Raw genomic sequence first — 13,564 nt, 5'->3', positions numbered from 1 at the left:
AGCAATGACAGAGGTCAAACGTTTTCTGTAAGTCTTCACAAGGTTGCCACACACTGTTGTTGGTATGTTGGCCCATTCCTCCATGCAGATCTCCTCTAGAGCAGTGATGTTTTTGGCTTTTCGCTTGGCAACACGGACTTTCAACTCCCTCCAAAGGTTTTCTATAGGGTTGAGATCTGGAGACTGGCTAGGCCACTCAGGACCTTGAAATGCTTCTTACGAAGCCACTCCTTCGTTGCCCTGGCGGTGTGCTTTGGATCATTGTCATGTTGAAAGACCCAGCCACGTTTCATCTTCAATGCCCTTGCTGATGGAAGGAGGTTTGCACTCAAAATCTCACGATACATGGCCCCATTCATTCTTTCATGTACCCGGATCAGTCTTCCTGGCCCCTTTGCAGAGAAACAGCCCCAAAGCATGATGTTTCCACCACCATGCTTTACAGTAGGTATGGTGTTTGATGGATGCAACTCAGTATTCTTTTTCCTCCAAACACGACAAGTTGTGTTTCCACCAAACAGTTCCAGTTTGGTTTCATCAGACCATAGGACATTCTCCCAAAACTCCTCTGGATCATCCAAATGCTCTCTAGCAAACTTCAGACGGGCCCGGACATGTACAGGCTTAAGCAGTGGGACACGTCTGGCACTGCAGGATCTGAGTCCATGGTGGCGTAGTGTGTTACTTATGGTAGGCCTTGTTACATTGGTCCCAGCTCTCTGCAGTTCATTCACTAGGTCCCCCCGTGTGGTTCTGGGATTTTTGCTCACCGTTCTTGTGATCATTCTGACCCCACGGGGTGGGATTTTGCGTGGAGCACCAGATCGAGGGAGATTATCAGTGGTCTTGTATGTCTTCCATTTTCTAATTATTGCTCCCACAGTTGATTTCTTCACTCCAAGCTGGTTGGCTATTGCAGATTCAGTCTTCCCAGCCTGGTGCAGGGCTACAATTTTGTTTCTGGTGTCCTTTGACAGCTCTTTGGTCTTCACCATAGTGGAGTTTGGAGTCAGACTGTTTGAGGGCGTGCACAGGTGTCTTTTTATACTGATAACAAGTTTAAACAGGTGCCATTACTACAGGTAATGAGTGGAGGAAAGAGGAGACTCTTAAAGAAGAAGTTACAGGTCTGTGAGAGCCAGAAATCTTGATTGCTTGTTTCTGACCAAATACTTATTTTCCACCATAATATGCAAATAAAATGAAAAAAAAACAGACAATGTGATTTTCTGGATTTTTTTTTCTAAGGCTGGTTTCACACTTGCGTTTTTTTTCACGGTATTTTAGAGCTAAATAGCGCATGCGTTTTTTTTCCTATACTTTGCATGGGATGCGCTTATGTGCGCATACACATGCGTTTGTACACGTTTTACCGCGCATGCGTTTTTTTGCGGTATGCGCTCGGGCGCACAAAATGCAACCTGTTGCATTTTTTGGTGCGTCCGACTTGCCTCAAAAAAACGCATGCGCGCGCAATGCGTTTTTTTACAGCAAGACACCCATTATAGTCTATGGGTGCGCATATGTGCGCATTGGCATGCTTATGTATGCGTTTTTTTGCACATGCGTTTTATTTTGTTAACCATGGCATTTAGGGGTTTGGGTTAGAGTTAGGGTTAGTTAAGGGGGTTTAGGGTTAGGGTCAGGGTTAGGGTTAGGTTTAGGGTCAGGGTTAGGGTTAGTTATGGTTTAGGGTTTGGGTTAGGGTTAAGTATGGTTTGGTTAAGGGTTAGGGTTAGGGTCAGGGTTAGGGTCAGGGTTAGAGTTAGGGTTAAGTATGGTTTGGTTAAGGGTTAGGGTTAGGGTTAGGGTTAGGGTTAGGGTTAGGTTTAGGGTCAGGGTTAGTTAGGGTTTAGGGTTTGGGTTAGGGTTAAGTATGGTTTGGTTAAGGGTTAGGGTCAGGGTTAGGGTTAGGGTTAGTAAAGTCATGGTTTGGGTTAGTGTGAGGGGCCACCTAATGTTGGAAAAAAACGCAAACGCGGTAAAAACGCATACAAACGCATAAAAACGCTGCGTTTTTTTCATGCATGCTTATAAAAATGCTTGAAAAAAACGCAGCAGTTGTATGCTTTTGTATGCGTTTTTTCAATGCGTTTTTTTAGCGGGAAAACGCGCTGCAAAAAAAAAGCAAGTGTGAAACCAGCCTCAGTTTGTCTCCCATAGTTGAGGTCTACCTATGATGTAAATCACAGACGCCTCTCATCTTTTTAAGTGGTGGAACTTGCACTATTGCTGACTGACTAAATACTTTTTTGCCCCACTGTATGTATATTAGGGATGGGCGAATTTACTCGTTAGGACTCGTTACTCTGCGAGTAGTAAGGGACTCGCAGGAGTCGGTACTCTGCGAGTTTCCAAGCGATTACTCGCACAGTAACGAGTCCAATGCAAATCAATGGCAATCCTAGTTTTTTCAGAGTTTAATACAAGCAATCCTAGTTTCTTAGCGATTTTGTGTCCCGCTGTCAGCAGCGAGTCTTAGGCTAGTTTCACACTTGCTTTTTTTTGCAGCGCGTTTTTCCCGCAAAAAAACGCATTGAAAAAACGCATACATAAGCATACAACTGCTGCATTTTTTTCAAGCATTTTTATGAGCATGCATGAAAAAAACGCAGCGTTTTTAAGCGTTTGTACGCGTTTTTAGTGCGTTTTTACCGCGTTTGCGTTTTTTTCCAACATTTTTAGGTGGCCCCTCACACTACCCAAACCATGACTTTACTAACCCTAACCCTGACCCTAACCCTAACCCTCACCCTAACCCTAACCCTAACCCTGACCCTAACCCTTAACCAAATCATACTTAACCCTAACCCAAACCCTAAACCCTAACTGACCCTAACCCTAACCCTAACCCTAACCCTGACCCTAACCCTAACCCTAACCCTGACCCTAACCCTTAACAAAACCATACTTAACCCTAATCCTGACCCTAACCCTGACCCTAATCCTTAACAAAACCATACTTAACCCTAACCCTGACCCTAACCCTAACCCTGACCCTAACCCTAACCCTAACCCTGACCCTAACCCTTAACAAAACCATACTTAACCCTAATCCTGACCCTAACCCTGACCCTAATCCTTAACAAAACCATATTTAACCCTAACCCTGACCCTAACCCTAACCCTAACCCTGACCCTAACCCTTAACAAAACCATACTTAACCCTAATCCTGACCCTAACCCTGACCCTAATCCTTAACAAAACCATACTTAACCCTAACCCTGACCCTAACCCTAACCCTGACCCTAACCCTAACCCTAACCCTGACCCTAACCCTTAACAAAACCATACTTAACCCTAATCCTGACCCTAACCCTGACCCTAACCCTTAACCAAACCATACTTAACCCTAACCCTGACCCAAACCCCAACCCTAACCCTGACCCTAACCCTAACCCTAAACCCCCTTAACTAACCCTAACTCTAACCCAAACCCCTAAATTCCATGGTTTAAAAAAAAAAACGCATATGCAAAAAAACGCATACATGAGCATGCCAGTGCGCACATATGCGCATCCATAGGCTATAATGGCCATTTTTAGCGCAAAACGTGCGCATATGTGCGCATGCGCTTTTTTGCAGGGCCAAAAAATGCAACATGCTGCGTCTGGAAAATACCAACGCACACCCCAAAAAAACGCAGCGCATGAAAATCGCATACATGCGCTTACAAGCGCGCAGGTATGCGCACCCATGTTAAATATAGGGGAAAAAACGCATGCGCAGGTATGCGTTTTTTTCCAGCGCTAAAAAACGCAAATGTAAAACCAGCCTTAGCGAGTCTAGGACTCCTATATACTGTATTCGGGACTCGCAGAATACAGAATATGTTAATTTTCAGAGACAGCCTAGTTTGTTAGGTGAGAAAACTGTGAAGAGCACTACTATGATTGGCTGCTGTCCATCGTGATGCCTATGTCATGTATCACAGGCAAGGCTGTATATAAACCCTGCCCCCACCATTTTGGGCACATTCCTGTGACGATCTGAGCTAGTGCAGGGCGAGTTGGAGACATAGAGCAGATCTAGGGACTGTTAGTCAGTGTAGGACCTCAAGATTCCTCACATATAACACAAAAGTTCTTTTCAGAACTACCAGGATGGAGGAATACTGTAGAGGACTGTAGGCAGGGAGAAAGGCAGGAGCAGCCTTACAGTGCATACAGCACCATCCTCAGAGCTTAGCTTACTCACTCAGCTTCCATCAGAGCTGAAATCAGAAGCATAGCTGAGCAAATTTTCTTTTTTTTTTTCACCAGATATTATTGGGGTCATATTTACCCCTGCAGCGTTATTGTTTCTGTGGCAGACCAGTGCGTTGCTGCTATCTATCCCACGCACGCTGCCTGCTTGTGTGCACTTAACAATTTTTTCAGGGAGAGTGCGTTGCTTCTCTGCTAAGTTACAGCACGCACTTCACCCCAGAGCGGTGACGCAGACAGCACCACAGTCCACCTAGGTGACTGCCTTTGCGCACTAAACAATTTTTTCAGGGAGAGTGCAGGGCTTCTCTGCTACCAGCTAATAGCACACACGTTACTTTCCTGCTGTGCCAATACGCATCACTAGCCTTGATTGTCCTCCTATTACAGTCCCCTGTAGTTATCCCCTTTGCACTGTGCATCCCCTGAGACTACAGCACGGGTCACATCACATCCCCCAGTGAAGCAGACCCCGGCCCGGTGCTGGGTACCATGGTTTCAGTGCGTCACAGACGCCAATGGTGACACAAGAAATCTCACTCTCTCCTAATCCAAAAAAGGGTACAGTAAAAGAAAATAGAAGAAATGACATCACATAACTCTTACCCATGTTTGCCTGCCCATCTTCTCCAACGTGATCAAATGACGGGAACATACTTCTGGCGATGGACCTCCAAGCCATATTTCGCTGTCTTTCATCACCATAGCCAGGGTGGGTGGGCTGCCACAGCTGGGGCCACTCTTCAACCAGGCCGATCAGCCTCTCTGTATCACGTCTGCTACACATCTTTGGTGGGCCTGTGTGTGCAGATCTGATCGCCCTGTGTGTGCAGATCAGATCGCCCTGTGTGTGCAGATCAGATCTGCCTGTGCAGTAAATCGGTTAGCACAGGCGACTTCCTGTTTAGCTTCTAGCGTGATGTAGAAATGATTTTCTGTGCTTTAGGGATGTATTCTAATTCGCTAAGCTAGGGGCCACTTGCGAGAGTAAAGAGTAAAAAAAATGGCAGCACAGGAATCGCTGCAATACTCGCATCCCCATTCATTAACATTGGACTCGCTAGACTTGCAACGAATAGCGAGTTTCCGAGTCGGACTCGTTAGAGTCTAGCGATTCTGAGTATTTCAGGATTCACCCATCCCTAATGTATATTATTTGTAGTCACATTATCCCTTTAGCTCACAGTATATGTGATTTTATCATTCACTGGCCACTCTATGGAGCCTTTTTTTTGTTTGTTTGCAATTAGTGCTCATTGTAGCGATTTCAGCGCTGGGCTGTAGCGCATTTGTGGGTCATGACAACCTCATGACTTTCTGCCCCGCTCTCCATGGTAACGTACAGTGTTTTACACTGTCGTTCCCAGCGCGGTGAGCAGGAAGTCTCTTGTATGGAGGAAGTCAGGGGCCGGCACATGCGCAATGTGCAATGTGAAGCCTGTGACGCTGACATTGTGATCAGCTGTAGGGAGGTGTATTTAAAGCCGGGCATTGCAGAGAACACACATGCCTCATGTATTTAAAGCCGGGCATTGCAGAGAACACACATGCCTCATGGAGGAAGCCTATTTGGCGAAACGGCGCTGTCAGGGGTGGCTGTGGGCGCTTATCTAAGAGGCATTGCACATGTAAGTGAAGGATTTTTTTTTTTTTTTTTATAATGTGGTGGCTAGCAAGTGTATTGCAGTAATGGAAATTCCCCTCACCTTTCTGGACTTGCATTATGTGTTTCTTTTGTATCGCAGCAATTAAATACACATGATCTGAAACATTGCTTTTGGTACTAGAGCTTGTAGTGCTGTGGATACAATTAATTCTCATTATGTGGAGATTGGACCAGTTGAAAAAATGTTTTAGATCTAGTGTGGATTCACAGAAATAATCTCTTGATAATATGCATCTGATATTTTGTGGTGCTAATTTAATAGCTATGAAGTTTTTTGTTCAATTTTTCCAATCTCATTGAGAAATTATTGGTATTAGTCCTCTATACAATTTTGTCCTCAGTGTTTCTTTATATGTACCCATGGCATTAATTTATGTGTACTTACCTTGTTGAATATGAATTTTGTGAAAATTGTTATGTAATAGACATTGCTGTAATTTTATTCTATGCCTCTTTTTCTGCCATTTATTGATGGTGGATATGGGATTTTCATAATCATTATTGAGGTGGTGAAAAAAATATTCAGGACATTTGCTTGACATGTGTGTGTTTGTGTTTGTGCATGTGTGTGTGCGTTTCTGTGTGTGTGTGTGTGTGTGTGTGTGTGTGGAGGTGGTGGAGAGGGCAATGATGGGGTGATAGGAAGAAAGCAATGGTTGGGCGGTGGTGGAAAGGGCAATGATTGGGGTGGTGGGGAAAAGGCAATGAAGGAGGTGGTGGAAAGGGCAATGATATGGGTGGTGGAGGAGAAGGCAATTATGGAGGTGATGGAGAGGGCAATGATTGAGTGGTGGGGAGAAAGTAATGATTGAGGTGGTGGAAAGGGCAAAGATGAGGGTGGTGGGGGGGAAGACAATGATGGAGGGTGGTGGAAAGGGCATTGATGGGGTGGTGGGGGAGAATGTAATGATGGAGGTGGTGGAGAGAACAATGATGGAGAGGGTAATGATGGTGGTGGTGGAGAGGGCAATTATGGATACGATGGGGAGGGCAATGATTGGGATGGTGGATAGGGCAATGATGGTGGAGGTGGTGGAGATGGCAATGATGACGGTTGTGAAGAGGGCAAATATGGGGGTGGTGGATAGAGCAATGATGGGATGGTGGAGAAGGCAATGATGGACGCGATGGAGAGGGCAATGATGGAGACGTTACATATGGTTGTAAAATGAATTGGGTGGTCGAGGAAGATGCTAAGCCCCTATCAGTGACTTAGAAATTATTGAGGAGAGGGAGAGGAGGCGATAAGGTGCATTGGACCCTTTATAATGACTTGATAGTTGGGAGCAGATGCTGTCAGGGACATGTAATAATTTGGGATGTGGTGGAGGATGCTCAGTACATGATAGCGTTCTCTCCCACTTCCAAATTCATTTTTATGCCCTCAAGTACTTATAGTGAATGATAGGAACACAGGACAGGGACTAAGGCTATGTGCACACGTTCAGGATTTGAAGAAGAAAATTCTGCATATCCTAATGTGTTGGCGTGAAGAAAGATGATGTGTAAAAGACATTTATTTTTTTCCACATTTTTGCCATGATTTTGTTACGTATTTTTCCCCATTAGTATGGGTGAAATACACTGTAAGAATTGACATTATGCAGATTTTAAGCTGCTGCAAATCTGCAAGGAAAGAATAAGCATGTGCATGAGACTTCAGGGATCTCATTCACTTTTCCTGTACTGTAAAACCTTCCATAATTTCTGTGTGCACATAGCCTTACAGTTAATTGGGGAGAGTCACAGATTATAATTAATGGGGACACAGTGCTGCTTATCATTTTATATTTTTAATTGTGCGTGGCTAATAGTTTATTAATGGTGGGGTACAATACTGTATTCGGAGGGGAGACATATGTATGTATACAACGTATGTGACCTTTTTATTTTCTGGGCTGCGAAGATCATCATGATGAGTCGTGGCCTGGGGATGTCGACATGAAGGTCTGACCAGATGGAGAAGAAACAGCACAAAAATAATTAGATGAGATGTCAGTGGTAAGTGCCTGGATGTAAACATTATTCTGTATCTGTATGGTAGGACTTGGAGTGATTATGTTATCTATAAAATCTTATTTTACATTCTCACATGTGTGCGATATGCTTGTGTGCTTCAAGATTTTTTTATCGGACGGCACACTGAATCATAGAGTTTTATAGGTCCATTCACGCATACATGAAAATTATGGATCTGAGAATGAGATCCATGAGGGTAAGAGAATGTTCTGTTCTAATTTTGAGGATCAGAATAGGACATCCTCAATGCATCTGTAAAAGCTGGCAGCACACTGACACTGCACATAGATACAGGGATATAGTCTTATTATGTATAGCACAGTCACTTAGTATATAGAGTACTCACTTATTATGTATAGCATAGTCCCTTAATATATAGTGTACTCATTTATTATATATAACACCCTCCTTAGTTACATAGTTTCCTTTTTTATTTTGTATAACACCGTCTCTTATTGCGTACCATCCTCTCTAGTTATATATGGTGGCGTCTCTTATTATATAGCTTTGTCTGCTGTTATGTACAGTGCTGTCTCTTACATTGTTTATTCTTGTTATTTTTATTATTCACAGTGCCCTCTTATTACATAGTCCCCTCCCTTGTTAGATATAAAATGACTGCTAAAGGAGCAGCCGGTGACCAGACGACCTGTCCATCAGCTCCTCCATTAGTAAATAAGCTTTCCCTTGCAATGATGACTGATGGAGCATTATATAGCTAACAAGATACAATGGTATATAATAAAGAACAGTGCTCTGTATAATCCGATATGTAAGGGACGGTGCTGTACATAAGAAGAGGGCACTGTGTAATAAGGGACAGCAATATAAATAATAAGGGAGACTATGTAAGATATAGAGTTGGGTCAGTCAAATTCAAAAATAGCCAACTTTCGCTAAAGTCAGATTTCCCCGATCGAAACCTGACCATAGAGTGAGGTCGGCCATGAGGTTGCCGATCAGAGCGCCAAAGTCGCGTTTCAAATAACACTGGGGAACAATTTGAAAAAAATTTCTGTTGAGCTGATTTATACTAAAATTGGCATGCTGATTCCAAAAATGTAGTAAGTTTTTTTCTATCACGTCAAGTTTTTCCTCCTCAACTTACCTGCCATAGAAGCACAATTGCACTGATTTCTGTAATAAGACTTGTTATCTGAGTACAATTCGACTCATATAGAGCTACGTGGCAACTTGTAAGAGTAGTCACAACTGAGACAGTGTGGTGAGAGGTGTGTACAGCTCCCAATACGTCATAATTATCAATATCTTTACACAAAAAATGTATCATAGTAGAAATAAATAGGATTTGTGATAGCTTTTCTCTTTACATTGGGCGCTTAGTTGTAATTTATAAATCTTTTATGATTTTTTTCTTTGTTAGTTTTCAAAGCTTGTAACTTTCCATCTCAGTGTTTTATTTACTTATGTACATATTTCCTTTGTTTCAGATCATGTCTGCTCCTTCTTCCTCTCGTCGTAAATGCCTAAACAACCCTGACTCCTTCTGCTATATTTGTGGTGTTTTCACCATTCCAGTTCAAAGGGCAAACATCAGTGCATTTGTCAAACAAGCATATTTTGCATATTTTAAAGTAAAACTCGGTGATCAAGATAAGCCATGGGCCCCTCACATAGTGTGCAAGCAGTGTGTCGAGAGTTTACGGATGTGGACCAAAGGAACACGTGAAAAGTAGGCATTTGGTATCCCCATGGTGTGGAGAGAGCAAAAAGTCATTCCACAGACTGTTACTTCTGTTTAGTGAAAACATCAGGATTTAACAGGAAAAATAAAAGTAAAATAGAATATCCAAATCTACCATCAGCTCTTGTGAGTTCATTTTCCCCTTCGTCACTGGTCTAGTGAACTCCCTATTCTGGTAAAGGAAGGTAATGAGCCTGATTATCAGGCACCTGAGCCTAATGAGGATGACTGGCTGAGTGGAGTCACGGACTGGATATAAGACTGCCGACGCCCTTCTGCCCTGCGGGTGATTTCTCTGTGGACTTCTAGGACACCAGTCTGATTCCTGCTCCTCTAAAGCTAAGTTTTCTGCTTTGCCTGTTAGCATTTGTGTTTTGTTTTTGTTTTCCTTGCTTTTCTGGATTCTGCCATTCCCTGCTGGGGTGAGCTGAATCTCCTTTTGCCGGTTGCTCTGTCTTCAGAATATTCCTGAGTACTGACATAGCTTTTGAAGCCTAGCGTCTTCAGGGCCTTTTTCACTGTCAGTCTGTTGGCTCTTATTTTCATAGGGTTTTTCACGGATTGCAGACAGCAGCCTTCCTGTCCTTTCCTATCTAGTTAGCTTGGGCCCCGTCTTTGCGCAGTCTATCTTTCTGTCTGTGTTAGTGTTTTCATCTTGCTTCACCGTCATTATATGTTGGGGGCTGCCTTTTGCTTTGGGGTCTGCTCTGGGGCAGTTTAGATTTCCCCTTTCTTTCTTTAGGCCTATTTAATTCTCCAGCTGTGATCGAGGGGTCTAGGGCATCGTAGGAACCCCCCACGGCTACTGTTCGTTGTTGTGGATAGGATCAGGGGTCTGCAATCCAATAGCTGCCAACCTCTCTGGTTTTCTGGACTTAGCTAGCATTTCTGTTTTTGCCTCCTATGGTGACTCAATCATAACAGAATTACCCGCCATACCGCAGATCCTAGGGTACTCAATAGCAGGAAAGAATTGTGTTTAAAAAAAAAAAAAGAAAAAGGTGTGTGTATATTCTTTCCTCTATATCTCTGAGGCCGTAGGGGGAATTTTTTTTTCTCTCAATGGAGATAAAGCAATTGTCTGATGGTTTGGAGCAGCTCGCTGCGGAAATGCGGGGAATTTCCGCCTACCTTGCTCGTTCGCATGCTGTTGAACCAAAGATCCCTACACCTGATGTATTTTTTGGGGATCGATCTAAATTTTTGAGTTTCAAAAATAATTGTAAATTATTTTTTGCCTTGAAGCCTAACTCGTCAGGGAGCTCCGCGCAGCAGGTTAAAATTGTCATCTCTTTGCTGCGTGGCGATCCCCAGGATTGGGCGTTTTCTTTGAAACCAGATGATCCTATTCTGTCTAATGTGAACGCATTCTTTCAAGCTTTGAGGTTGTTGTATGACGAACCTAATGCTATTGATCAGGCTGAAAAGACCCTGTTGGCATTGAACCAGGGTCGAGATTCTGCAGAGTTGTACTGTCAAAAGTTCCGAAAGTGGGCGGTCCTTACTACCTGGAATGATAATGCCTTGGCTGCTCTCTTTCGGAAGGGTTTGTCAGAAGCCGTAAAAGATACTATGGTGTGATTTCCTGTTCCCTCTGGTCTGGACGATTCTATGTCATTAGCCATTCAGGTTGATCGGCGTTTACGTGAACGCAGGATTGCACGAGAGGTGTTGCCACCGGTTGAACAGACGTCTGAACCTATGCAATGTGATAGAGTTTTGTCTAAGGTGCAACGTCAGGAGTTCAGAAGGCGTAATAAGCTGTGTTTTTTCTGTGGAGATGCCTCGCATATTATTTCTGTTTGTCCCAAACGAGAGAAACGCTTTGCACACACGTTTTCTGTTGGTGGTGTTCAACCTAAGTTTCTTCTGGCAATTACTCTGATCTGCTCCCTGTCCACATTATCCGCCAAGGCTTTTGTGGATTCGGGAGCAGCGCTAAACCTAATGGACTTGGATTTTGCTAAACGTTGTGGATTTCCGATGACACCTCTGCAGACGCCTATCCCTTTGAGGGGGATTGATGCTACTCCTTTGGCTAAAAATAAACCTCAGTTTTGGACCCAGGTGGTCATGCGGGTCGTCCCAGACCATCAAGAAAATTGCAGATTTTTGGTTTTGCATGGTCTGCATGATGCCGTTGTTCTGGGGTTTCCCTGGTTGCAAATTCATAATCCAGTTTTGGATTGGAAATCTTTGTCTGTGGTGAGTTGGGGTTGTCGGTGTGCCTTTAGTGAGGCTCCGGTTTTTTCCACCTCTCCTCAGTCGCATGATGTTCCTGACTATTTGGCGGACTTTTATGATGTATTTAGTGAGAATGAGTCTGCGTCCTTGCCTCCTCATAGGAGTTATGACTGTGCAATTGAAGTAAGCCCGGGGTGTAAATTTCCCAAGGGTCGGCTCTTCAATTTATCTGTACCCGAGCACGAGGCTATGCGGTCCTATATTAAGGAGGCGTTGGAGAAGTGTCATATTAGACCATCCTCTTCACCCTTAGGTGCCGTTTTTTTTTTTGTGGCCAAAAAGGATGGTTCTTTAAGGCCTTATATTGATTATCGTGCCCTCAATAAAATTACTATTAAATATCAGTATCCGTTACCCCTGATTTCGGATCTATTCTCTAGAGTTAGAGGTGCTTGCTGGTTTACCAAGCTTGACCTCAGGGGGGCGTATAATCTTATCCGCATTAAGCAGGGGGATGAATGGAAGACGGCGTTTAATTCTCCGGAGGGACATTTTGAGTACCTGGTGATGCCTTTTGGGCTCATTAATGCCCCTTCTGTCTTCCAGTGCTTCATGAACGATATTTTTCGAGACTTTGTCGATAAATTTTTGATTATCTATCTGGATGATATTTTGATCTTCTCCAAGGATTGGGATTCTCATGTGGAACATATTCGGACTGTGTTCCGGATCTTGAGGGAGAATTCCCTGTATGTCAAAGGATCGAAATGCCTTTTTGGGGTACAGAGGATTTCATTTTTGGGATTTATTTTGTCTCCGTCAACTATTGAAATGGACCTGGCCAAGGTACAGGCCATTTATGATTGGGTTCAGCCCACTTCTTTGAAGGCCCTCCAGAAGTTTTTGGGTTTTGCTAATTTTTATCGGAAATTTATAGCAAAATTTTCTAGTATTGCCAAGCCATTGACTGATCTGACTAAGAAGGGTGCTGATGTGTTGAATTGGTCTCCGGAGGCTGTTGCTTCCTTTCAGGAGCTGAAGCGAAGATTTACCTCCGCCCCGGTTTTGCGGCAACCTGATGTCTCACTCCCGTTCCAGGTAGAGGTGGATGCTTCTGAGATTGGTGCAGGAGCTGTTTTGTCCCAAAAGGATCCTGTAACATCTAAAATGAATCCCTGTGCTTTCTTTTCCCGAAAGTTCTCTCCATCTGAACGTAACTATGATGTGGGGAATCGGGAACTGTTGGCCATGAAATGGGCATTTGAGGAGTGGAGACATTGGTTGGAGGGAGCTAAACATCAAGTTGTGGTCCTCACTGACCACAAGAATTTGATTTACCTAGAGTCGGCTAAACGCTTGAACCCTAGACAGGCTAGGTGGGCCTTGTTTTTTACACGTTTTGATTTTGTGGTCTCTTTTCTTCCTGGAGCTAAGAATGTAAAGGCAGACGCCCTCTCTAGGAGTTTCTTTGCTGATTCTCCTGTGGTGACCAAGCCTGCAACCATCTTAGGCGAAGGGGTAGTTCTTTCTGTCATCTCGCCCAATTTGAGACTTGCTCTGCAAGAGTTCCAGGAGGACAAACCTGAGCGTTGTCCCAGTGGAAAGTTGTATGTTCCTGACCAGTGGAAGAAGAGAGTGATGTCTGAAGTTCATTGCTCTGCATTGGCTGGTCATCCAGGTATTTTTGGTACTAGAGATCTGGTGATTCGCTCTTTTTGGTGGCCCACCTTGTCTCATGATGTCAGGAATTTTGTGCAGTCCTGTGGGTCTTGCTCCCGGTCTAA

Source organism: Dendrobates tinctorius, unplaced genomic scaffold (genome assembly GCF_039654945.1).
Source record: "Dendrobates tinctorius isolate UK_male_01 unplaced genomic scaffold, ASM3965494v1 ptg000139l, whole genome shotgun sequence".
NCBI lineage: Eukaryota > Metazoa > Chordata > Amphibia > Anura > Dendrobatidae > Dendrobates > Dendrobates tinctorius.
Note: the sequence above shows the minus strand (reverse complement) of the source record.